The sequence below is a fragment of the Triticum dicoccoides genome, chromosome 4A, assembly GCF_002162155.2.
Source record: "Triticum dicoccoides isolate Atlit2015 ecotype Zavitan chromosome 4A, WEW_v2.0, whole genome shotgun sequence".
Classification (NCBI taxonomy): domain Eukaryota; kingdom Viridiplantae; phylum Streptophyta; class Magnoliopsida; order Poales; family Poaceae; genus Triticum; species Triticum dicoccoides.
In genome coordinates this window covers 589,149,579-589,161,263 of record NC_041386.1, presented here as the reverse complement: position 1 = coordinate 589,161,263, position 11,685 = coordinate 589,149,579, and the positions used below count along the sequence as shown (strand labels likewise).

The 11,685-nt window shown below is 44.7% G+C and overlaps 1 pseudogene; it reads left to right on the top strand.

Annotated features, from left to right (window-relative positions):
- Nucleotides 1-7,814: 7,814 nt before the first annotated feature.
- Nucleotides 7,815-11,317, top strand: LOC119289225 (annotated as a pseudogene).
- The last annotated feature ends 368 nt before the right edge of the window (nt 11,318-11,685 follow it).

The following is an 11,685-nucleotide window of genomic DNA, read 5'->3' as shown; positions in this document are numbered from 1 at the left end:
GATAGGAGTAGTAGTGGTGGCCATCTAGTTGGACTACTACTGCTAGGACTTGCTCCAGATTTTAGGATTTCTTTTCTTTTAGGATTTATTTTCTTCTAGGACTAGGTTTTTATTATTTTTTCTGTTGTGATTGTTTTTTGAGCTCTTTCTTTTTCATTTCCTACTATCCTTATCCTAATTATCTTAAATTGTTATGATGTGTGTAACAGGATTAGATCTTGGATTTGCTAGTGGACTTTGGGAGTTTCTTAGCCAGCTTGGTGACTCCATATTTTTCACTATTTCAGCAAGTCTTTTGTAAGCATTAAACTTTCAGCACTACATTTCTATCGTATGTGTACATCTGTTTGCTTCCAATTGCTATATATGTATTGTTGTTACTAAAAATGATGAAGCTCCTGTCAATTGCTATACATATATATGTGTATGATGATCCTCCTTTCCTGCAGTAGTATAACTAGGATATAAAGCACATTGAACTAACAATCTTGTATGGTGCCTAAACTACAATGATTCAGGAACATCAGATGACATAGCATGTGGATATTGACATAGGATGAGTAGATTAATAAGTGAGCCAAAAGTGATGGACAAACCTCATGCTAGGAATTCTCGAGGGTTGCAGTACATGGAATGCATTTGCAAATGCAGCCAAAACCTGATATATACCAAAAAATTGTATAGAAATATGCTGAATTTTCTGCTCTGATTGTTGCTCAAAGAAATTTAGCAAAAAAATGGGGTCCTGGGAGACGCTGCTGCTGCTTGAGGCCCTTGAGAGGCCCTTCGTGTCGTGATGATTTTGCAGGTACCCCGAGAGGCCCTTGAGTTTGCCGGAATGTCGATTAACTTCTGTTCCGGCAAATTCGGGTACTCCATATGTCCTATTTTCAGCAAAGGTCATGCTGAAATTTTCCGTGAATTTTAGCATGACTTTGCTAAAAATCGGACATATGAGGTACTTGCTACTAATGCATGGGCCGGGGTATCTTAGTACTTAATTAAGTAGGATCAACTGCCCCTTTATTCTTGCTGCATTAAACCATAGGTGGCAATAGAGCCAAGTGATTAGGCCCAACTTAGAAATTCTCCTCAGCATCAATAAACCCTAGATGATAAACCCAACATAGGTGGCAATAGAGCCAACTGATTAGTGCCAAGTGATTAGGCCCAACCTAGGGTGCCTCGGCATTGATAAACCCTAAATGATGAAAACTTAGCATTTAGGGTGCCTCGGCGTCGACAAACCCTAAATGATGAAACCTTGGCTTTTAGGGTGCCTTGGTGTCGATGAGAACCTAAATGATGTACGCTTAGGCTTTTAGGGTGCCTCGGCATCGACAAACCCTAAATGATAAAAGCTTAGCTTTTAGGATGCCTCGGTGTCGACAAACCCTAAATGATGAGACCATGATCTTGTTCCTTGACAATAACCAACTTTTTGACCAAACTTTTTTCCTATTTAGAGCGAAACATGGCCCACAATGATGAGGCCGGCGGTTCATGCGACAAGCAATTCTGGGAGCTGTCCCAGGAGTTGGAGGAAGAACTTCACCGCTATGAGTATGCCGCGGAAGACACTGATCCTGACTACACAACCCCTAGTGGCATCGGGGATGACACCACTGATGATGGCGCCGGGATGCCACCACTGATGTTGGCGGCGCACGCACAGATGGCAGCCAACCGAAGAGGCAACGGAAGGACCGCCGCCCGAACATGCTCGGCACCGTCAAGGAGGAATTTACTGAAGTGAACTCCGACGGGCATCCGACGACGCCCAAACACGTAGTCAAGGGGTACTCGATTCAGCTCGGGTGCATTCTCCAGAGCACCGCCTCGATCAACACCGAGAACCTAAGGCATAAGGACCGAGGGAATTTACGCAGCCTCCTCTTCACGAAGCTGCACGAACAATACAAGTTCCCCGCTGAGTTCGCAAACACACGCCTCTCGGGTAATAAAGTGAACGGTGCCGCCCTCACGACGATGAGCACGGCCCTGTCTACTTGGAAAAGCATGGTGAAGGCAATGATTGACAAAGGTGATAGTTATGAGAAGATCAAGGCGAAATATCCTTTGATGAGCGAAGATGACTACAAGGAGTTCAAGATCAAGTGCGAGAGCCCCGCAACCTCCGAATCAAGTAAGTGGGGGTAAGAAATGCGGCAGTTGAACATAGGGGTCCACCAACTCGGTCCCGGCGGTTACAGAGTGGCGGAGCCTGTATGGGACAAGGAGGACGCAGAGCGTGCCGAGCAAGGCCTACCGCCCCGCTTCGAGAAATACAGTGACAAGCAGACCAGGAACTTTCTCAGGGCCCGGTACAAGGAGGACCCCGGTAACAAAGGAGCTTACCACGGATCCGAAGACCAAGGAGCTTGAGCTTGTTCTGGTAAGGAATACACCCCCACGTAATTAGCTCCATATGGTTGCATTCTAATTAATCCCCAACATTTCTAAATGGTTCGCGTTCCTTCCGCAGGACAAAGAAAGCAGTAGTGCGGGGTCGTCTCAGAGCTCCCCTTTCGACACCCCTTTGAATAGGGCATTGAACGTAATGAAAAACAGGGATAAGCTCAATAAGCCGACGTCAGCTGGTCGCGTGGCCGACAAAGGCTTGTCCACAAAATGGTCGTCATACTATGGCGCTGGTGGGCGAAAGGAGAAAAAGACCAGCTCGGAAAGCCAGTCGCGCGAGGTTGAAGCACTCAAGGCGCAAGTGGCGCAGATTTCGGAGATGGTCCAAGAGCAAGTGCAACAACAACTGGGATCGACGCTTACCGGCATTATGCCTACCTTGATTCATGGGATAACGACGTGGATTGCGGGTGGTCAACAGGGGCCGCCCCCGATTCCCAGCTTCACGGCCAGCAACTCACACAACGCGCAGGCGGCGCCATTGGTGTCTCCGGCGGCGGCGGTATTGGTGTCTACGGCAGCGGCGCCATTGGTGTCTCCGGCAGCGGCGGTATTGGTGTCTCCGACGCCGGCATTGGAGCTTAATGCACCCGGGTGTACGCCGGCCGGCACCTCGCCAGCAAGCGGCCCCTTCGTCAGTTGCACGCCCGCCGTTGGCGGTGCCTCGACATTAGCCGAGCTCGACGGCGTCACGGTAACTAAGCCTCTCGGCCGAGGACTTCATCTCCTTGCCTTTGACTGGGCATCCCTGAGCCCTACATGTTTTTGCAGGGCGCCGCCAATGTTCCTTGCACTCTCCTGCACTTCGTGGGCGGTGAGTTGGTCGATGTCGCCAAGGGCAGAATCATTCAACCGGGCAACCCCGTGTTCCACGGTAATCCGATGCCACCCACAATGTATAGGGTTGAAGTGGTTCGGGTGCTGCCAGGCTGCGACGAGATGTTACCTCCGATTCGACCCACTGGGGCCGACGAAGAAGATGAGATGACCCTCAGCGCCTGCCTAAGCTGGCCCCTGCTTTGGCCGAAGAGCCAGATTCGTTTGGGGGCGGGGGACACCACCCCACAGACAAGACCGCCAGTCGTGCCGGCGCCAAGCCATGGCAAGAACGCCGCAACGCTACCAGACATGCCGGACATCCCTATGGCACAGGATCCGGACGACGACGACAACGACGATGGTACATTTACCAACGTCGATAAGTACTTTGTCGAACATGGGTACGGTGACGAGTTCTGTGGGCCTCCTTCTCAAGAACCCAAACAAGACGACCGCGATCTAGCTGGTACGGCGGAGAAACCCAATTGCAACAGGCGTCATCTGGCGTTCAGTTCTCAGGAGACGCCTCCAGCTGCCACCTTCACTGAGCCTCAGATAGCGGAGGTGCCAAATATTATCAGCCCCAACACGCTCAAGAAGGCGGTCTGTGAGCAGAACTCAGTCCCATTACAGCAGATCAAGAAGAAGGGCCGAAAACGGCCGACTAAAAAGGCCGCCGGTGCGAGCCAGCCGGCACCGAGTATGATCCGTGCTAAGGACGGGCCACCTTCACCCAAGGATATCTCAAGGAGGGTGCATGTGGCGGGTAGGGCGATGCTACCGACAAATATGCTCAATGCTACAACCGGTGCTACGCGGAGTCTGCACGACAGTGTTCTTTCTTTGGAGAAGCGGCGTCTCAAAGAGAATGATGTGGCATACCCGGTTTTCGTGGCCAAGGTGCCAGAGGGCAAGGGCTTTGTGGATGGCGACATCGGGGGTACGATCGTCCTGTGGTTTGATGACATCTTTGCTATGTTTAACCTTCATCCGCTGCACTACACCTTCGTTCGGCTGTTTTCATTGAGTATGGAGATGCGGATCATTAGAGACAAGACCCCGGACATCGTGATCGTCGACCCCTTCTACATGCGTGCCAAGCTCTTGAGCAGCGCTGGGGACCGCAAAGTCGCGAGTTCACACCTCGAAGACATCATTCTGGCAAACCCAGATAAGGATAACTTCCTTGTGGCTTACTTTCCCGAGTAAGTCATCTCTTAACCACCCCGTAACATATGATTTCTTAGATTTTGATCATTCTTTTTTTTCTAACATTCCGTGTTCTGTGCAGTGACACATATTGCACACTCATCCTCTTAAGTCCGAAATATTCCATGGCCACGTATTTTGACCCGAACCGTAACTCCAAGATAGACTACATAAATATCAAGAAAGTTCTTGATGATGTTCTCCCCGGCTACGCCAAATCTGGAGGCACCTTCACAAGGGCAGTTCGTAAGTACGGCAAGCACGTGTTCGCCCACAATACGATGTTCTGCTGCGTCAAGCAGCCGCCTGGCGGTCAGAAGGATGCCTACTACGCCCTCCATCACATGCGGGCGATCGTAAGGGACCATCATCACCTTCTGCTACCAAATAATCTCAAAGATTGGGCCGCGAGCTTGTCGGCAATCCAGGACGCGGACATCAGACAAGAATTCTTTCGCATCCAGTCGGAGTTTGCGGGCATCATCCATCAAGATGTCCTTCATACCTCGGGGCAGTTCTTCCTCAGATATCAACCGTCCAACATTGAGATAGACGGAATGCTACAAATGCAGGCTGACAACGCCCGCGATTTCATGACCATCACGATAGACGGCGGCTTCATCCACGCTCCTGTCCATGAGTCGAGTCGAAAGTAGTGATGTGTAATTCTGAAATATTGATTGGCTCATGTTGTAATTAAACTTTAATGAATTGTATGTCTCTTTGGTTTGGATAGTCGTTTAACTTAGATGTAATCGATGCTATTTATTAGTAGGACCATGAATCGTGCTATTAATGTCTTGCTTTTCTCTTCCGATCCTTTTGTTGCATACTTATATATTACTTATGTATGTATTGTCTGTTGTTTGGCTTGTGCATAGAGATGCCGTCGTATGTCATGTACAAGGGTAAGGTTCCTGGTGTCTACGACGACTGGGAGGAGTATCGGAGACAGGTTCATCGTTTCAGCGATAACAGTTACAAAGGGTACACCACTAGGGCGGAGGCAGAATCTAGATACGCACGCTATCTAGCGGGAGAGAGGAGGGAGCGTTGGAGGAACCGGATGAAGACCAATTTCATCGCGATGATGCTCATCGTGATGACCGCAGCTCTCTTCTATGTGATGGTAGTTTATATGATCGATATCGACTTGTAATGTGAAGACAAACTCGATACTCGCGGTCTCAAGACTTGTAATGTTTTATCTTTGTTCGGTCTTTTGAATTCGGAGACTAATATGATGAATTGTATTCGGAGACTAATCTTCTATTGTATTCGATGAATCTGTTGTTTCTGTGTGCTACTATCTATATTCTGTCAAATAATATATTTTGTAACTTGTGCAAAAATCAAAAAAGTAAAAAAAAACTAATATTCATACTAATGGCGCATCACTACAGAGTGCGTCATTAGTATGCCAAAGTATACTAATGGCGCATCACCAAACTGTGCGCCATTAGTATGCCAAGTATACTAATGGCGCATCCATCCGCAGTGCGTCATTAGTGTGCCAAAGCACATGGTTAAATATGGCCCCTGGGAGGTATACTAATGGCGCACTGCATGGTGCGCCATTAGTATACCAGATACTAATGGCGCACCAGTGGTGCGTCATTAGTAATAAATACTAGTGACGTGATACTAATGGCGCACCAGTGATGCGCCATTAGTAGGCAAAACTGGTGCGCCATTAGTAGGCATTTTCCTAGTAGTGTCTTGCAAATTTTTGTCGAGAAATAGCATCCGATGAGCCCTAAAATGAGAAAAAATGTTAACTTTAATTGGTACGGGCGATTCGCTATCTCAAAAACCAATCGACATTGATTCGATAACAAAGATTTGATTATTTTTTCCAGGTGAATACAATATAATGTATTATACTAGTAATGATTATTTGATTGACTGGGACAATGCATATGCGTTGCAACGGGATAAAAATATTCTAGTGATTTACATGACCATATTAATGCAATGGCGTAAAGAAATGTTTATCAAATCATGTCCGTGATTCTTTTAGTACTTTATAGTTAAATATGAAGTTTGGTAAGTAAATTAAAATGAAATTGGTTCAGAAGATAAATAAATTAGGACAACGCTAACGCCCACATGTGTAATGGGAGCGAAACCGGCCCACACACCTTATAGTACATAAACTGTGCCACGTCATCGCATGCATGCATGTGAATTTTTTTTTGGATTTTCTGTTTTTAAAATGTTTTATCTCTTAAATTAAAAAACTGATTGAAGATTCGTTTTCACCATTAAATCTCTCGCGATGAGATCTTCGAAAATGGATCTCATATCAATATATTTCGACGATTTTTTTCGGTTAAAAGTTGCCATGTCTATTGCACATGAATTGCCATGGTGTTTACACTGAAGTTGCCATGATATATTTCAACTATTTTCTTCTACATTTAAAAGTAAATTTTGACATATATAAAACAGAAAATTAAGAAACTAGACTTGCCATGAACCATAAACTAATATTGCCATGATACATGCACTTAAAATTGCCATGGTTTATACAAAGAATATTTTTCATGGTCAAAGTACTGCAGTTGCCATCATCAAATACTAAAATTGACATGCTCTACAAACTGAAATTGCCACATTGCAACTTTAGTTTAAGCATTATGGCAACTACAGTGTAAACATCATGGCAACTTTTGGGGAAAAAATTCATCGAAACATATCAACATGGGGTCTAGTTTTGAAGATCTCATCGAGACAGATTTAATGGTGAAAACGGATTTTTAATTCGACTTTTTAATTAGAAGATAAAACATTTTTAAGCCCAAAACCAAAAAGATTCCTGCTGATGTCATCTTTTCACATGTGGCAAAATGGGTGGTAAAGGAGACGTTTGGGCGATGTGCAATATGCCACACGTGTGGGCGTTAGTTTTTTCGATAAGTTAAGATGATTGATTATGGTACGGATAAGGTTGGACAAAGAGGTGATGGGAATAAAAGTGAAACATGAAACCTTACATTATTTTTAAAGTAATATAATATATATATATATATATATATATATATATATATATATATATATATATATAATAGAGATAAAGATATATGGATATAGATATATAGATATAATATAGATATAGAGATATGCTAGAAGTGGAAATAATGTGCTCAAAATGCATGGACCAAATAGCTACTCCGATTATGGATATGGGTTGACGTGGAAGGCACCGAAACGGACCACAACGTACGGCACGTGTGGCATGCATGCTACAGTACAAAAGGAAAGTGACGCATAACATTAACACTCCCGGCTCACCCATAAAACCAAACTTGATATAAACCTCTGCCGCTGCCTGGCCAGTGGTCTGGTCACTCTCTTACGGCGGGGCTTGGGTCAAGCATAGGACGGGAGGCCTGCCAGCGACGAAGCCATGGCCATGTTCGCGATGGAGAGCGTCATGCTGCCGGCGAGCATGGTGCTGGTGCAGCTCTTCTCGATCTTGCTAGTGCTTCTCTCCAAGCTCGCCCTCAACATCGGCATGCGGCCCTTCGTCCTCCTCGCCTACCGGAACCTCATCGGCGCCGCCGCCATCGCGCCCCTCACCTTCGTCTTCGAGAGGTTTGTTCCTGCGCACCATCGACATCCCCTCTTTGGTTCTCTAGCTAATTCTTAGAGGTAACAAATGGTTCTGTCACGCACAAAAGCAATAACATAACTTGTTTATTCTCCCCATTATTTTCTGCTTCGGTCGGCTAGTTTTGTTTTGTAGAATAATTGTTAGTTTCCTTTCTCAAAAAGAAAAGAAAAATTGATTTCCAATCGTGCAATTAATGGATGAACATTATAAGACATAAGAGAGGCTGGCCATCGGAGAGAGCACCACTAAAAATTTCTGATAATAAGACCTGCTTTTTTTTTGCGGGAATGATAATAAGACCTGCTACAATGCTTGCATAGTTCGCTAGCTGCATGGTCGCCATGACACAACAATGTGTATGTAAGACGGTGTGATCCACTTATCTATCCTTCAACATCGAAAGCCAGACAGTAGCTTTGTGGCCGAGGGATTGTAGCCTATGTCCTGAAAAAGAAAGAGGGAAAGTAAAATAAGAACAAATTACTCCACGTTACTACTACTTCAGTTCTTTAAAGTTTGACTTTGGACTGCAAAAACGAAAAGAAAAAAAAACACAATCCCACGAGAGAGGATTTGCTACCATCCACGGGACCTCCCGTGCATGCATTCACCGCCTTGTCTATTACTATGTGGGACCACTGACATCACCTATAAGATTTTCTCTCTCATCTAGCATACATTCACATGTTATTCTACTCACCAAGTTTCATCCAAAAAAATAGATGCATACTGTATGTTGAAATAAAAGTTTGATTTACATTCTGTTTGCATAATTGTGTTTTTTTTAACAAGATCTTTCAAACAAGACCAATATTGAATATATTTTTAGGAAATATTTTTTACAAGTAAACTACCATGCTCCAAACTTGTTTCATACAAATTTATTAATTTGATGCAAAAATTCAACAATGAGTTATTCAAACAAATCTTTGAACTTTGATAGTGTTTGACAAAGTATCTCATAGTTTTGTGTACTTTTAATAGTGTTTCAATGTGTATAAAATTTGATTATTTTTAGAACATGCTGAAACACATTCAAAAGTGGTATAGTTTTGAAGTTCTCCTCGTCATAAACACAAATATGTAAACGGGTCATAAATTATACTTTTGGCTTAAAAGATAAAATAGTTTTAAACATGGAAATAAAATAACAAAGCATGGGATGGTGAAGCATAGGCTTGCATGTGGTCAGAGGAAGATCTGACAAACTACAAAGAGCATTAATGCGCAACATCGAATTTCCAAGAAAAATGAACGGCCCTCCCATGCACAGAACCTCCCGTGCATGGGAGAAATGCTTTTCTCCACAATCCCACATGTATTATAACTTATTTTTATATGAGAGCCAGCTAAGATGTTCTAGCTAGTTTGCACCAATGCTTCACGCCTTGTCATTTCAATACACCATTTTTCACTCAACGTTCCCGGTGATTACTTGCTGGCACAGTGGCAGTGATGTTGCTAATTTGTCATTTCCTGACTGACATCACCTTATCTCACAGGAAAAAAGCGAAAATCCCAAACCTCATAGAGTGGGGCTGGATTTCCATGAATGCCACATCCGGGTTAGTACAATCTGCCAACTTACTCACTACGCTACTTTTTTTAGTAAGATCGGTGTGAGCAGATACGTTGAGGATGCGAGGCATGCAGATGGCGCCGTTGTACACTCAAATGTGCCACTCGTGCGTACTGTCCGCCCAAGATACACTTTGGACTCTATTCCCTTGACCATTTTTCTGCTGACATACACAGGGTTATCCTGGCAATGGGGCTGTACTACTATGGACTGCGCGGCACCAACGCCACCTACTCCGTCGTCTTCCTCAACCTCATCCCCATCGTCACCTCCGTGGTTGCCATCCTACTCCGGTACTCGTCCCGACATGCATGAACAAATCTTCACGTGCGCAACGTGACAGTAATTAGCTACGTTGCATCGTTGACGAGCTCCCCGGGCCTCTCTGGTTCTCCAGGGCAGAGAAGTTGGTATTCAGGAAGTGGCATGGAAAGATGAAGTTCTTGGGCATCGTGACCTGTGTCGGGGGAACAATGGTGGTCAGCCTCTACAAGGGCAAGATGCTGCACCATCCTTGGCCGACCCACCTGCTGAGGTCCCATACTCAGGCGGCCGCAGCTCCAGCAGCTCACCACAACATGGTCATCGGCACATTGTTCCTTTGCGGTAGCTGCCTCGGATATGCCTTCTGGTTCATCATACAGGTGCTACTGACCTTGGAATAATCTGGCAATAGTACATTTTGGCAATTGCTTCACTTCAACATTTGCAATTGCTTCACTTCAACATTTTTGCAATTGCATCTACAGGTTAAGCTTGCCAAGGTATTCCCATCTAGGTACTGGGTGGCGACGCTGACGTGTCTGTCGGGAAGCCTGCAAGCATTCGTCATCGGCATCCTCATCGACCCTCACACGTCCGCATGGAGGCTCAAGTGGGACCTGCAGCTCCTAACCATTGTCTACTCGGTAAGACATTGGCTTCATGTCTGTCATCTCTCGCACGTCTCACCAGCAAAACATGAAATCATGTCGATGCTTAATTTGCGTTTCACTTCCAAGGGGGTATTCAACACCGGTTTGCATTGGTCCTCATGTCGTGGGCGGTGAAGCGCCGTGGGCCCATCTACCCCTCCATGTTTAATTCCCCCGCGATGGTAGCGACGGTGATCATGGACTCGACACTGCTTGGCACCAGCATCTTCTTAGGCAGGTGAGCTAGTTTCTCGACCAGGAGGATAAACCTTATCAGTTTAGTCAGTCCAGATATGTATGTCAAATCTCAGTTTCCATGATATCATCAACAGCATGATAGGGACGGTGCTGGTCATTGTGGGGCTATACACATTTCTGTGGGGGAAAGGGAAGGAGTTGCAGGAAGCTATATCGCTAACGAAGAACGCCGGTGAGAATGAAGACCCTGGAGACGGTGGTGAGCATGGTGAGCCAGTGTTGGAGGTGCGTCATCGCGGCGATGAAATAGCATAGGGTGTGTTCATCATCCTGACCAAAGATGGTGTAAATGTGCGGTCATTTACATTAGAACTATCGAGGCTATGGATTAAGATTTGGACATCTTCAGAATTCAACATCCTGTATTTGTTCAATGAGCATTTAATCCATTATTATGTTTCCATTTTATTTGTTTTTGTTTTTTCGCGGAGAATTTCAGCCCCTGTCAGTCTATATTGTCTAAGTGTGTGATTTTCTTTTACATAGTCCCTCCATTCCACAATGTAGTCCATATTAGGTTTTTAGAAAGTCAAGCATGTCTATGTCTGACCATGTTTATTGAAGAAAATATTGACATCCAAATTTCAAATTTAGTATCACTACACTCATCATGAAGTGTACTTCTATATTTGATTTGTTTAGTATTTTATAGGTCGGTGGTTTATTCTATAATCTTGGTCAAACATAGAAATGTTTGAATTTTGCAAAATCAAATGCACACTACATTATGGAATGAAGGGAGTATGTGGTTTGTCGACATTAACATTATACAATCAAATGTAATATGATCATATACGCACTTCAAACATTATGAATTTATGATACATAGAAATATCACTGGAATGAAAACATCTTAAATAATAGACTAG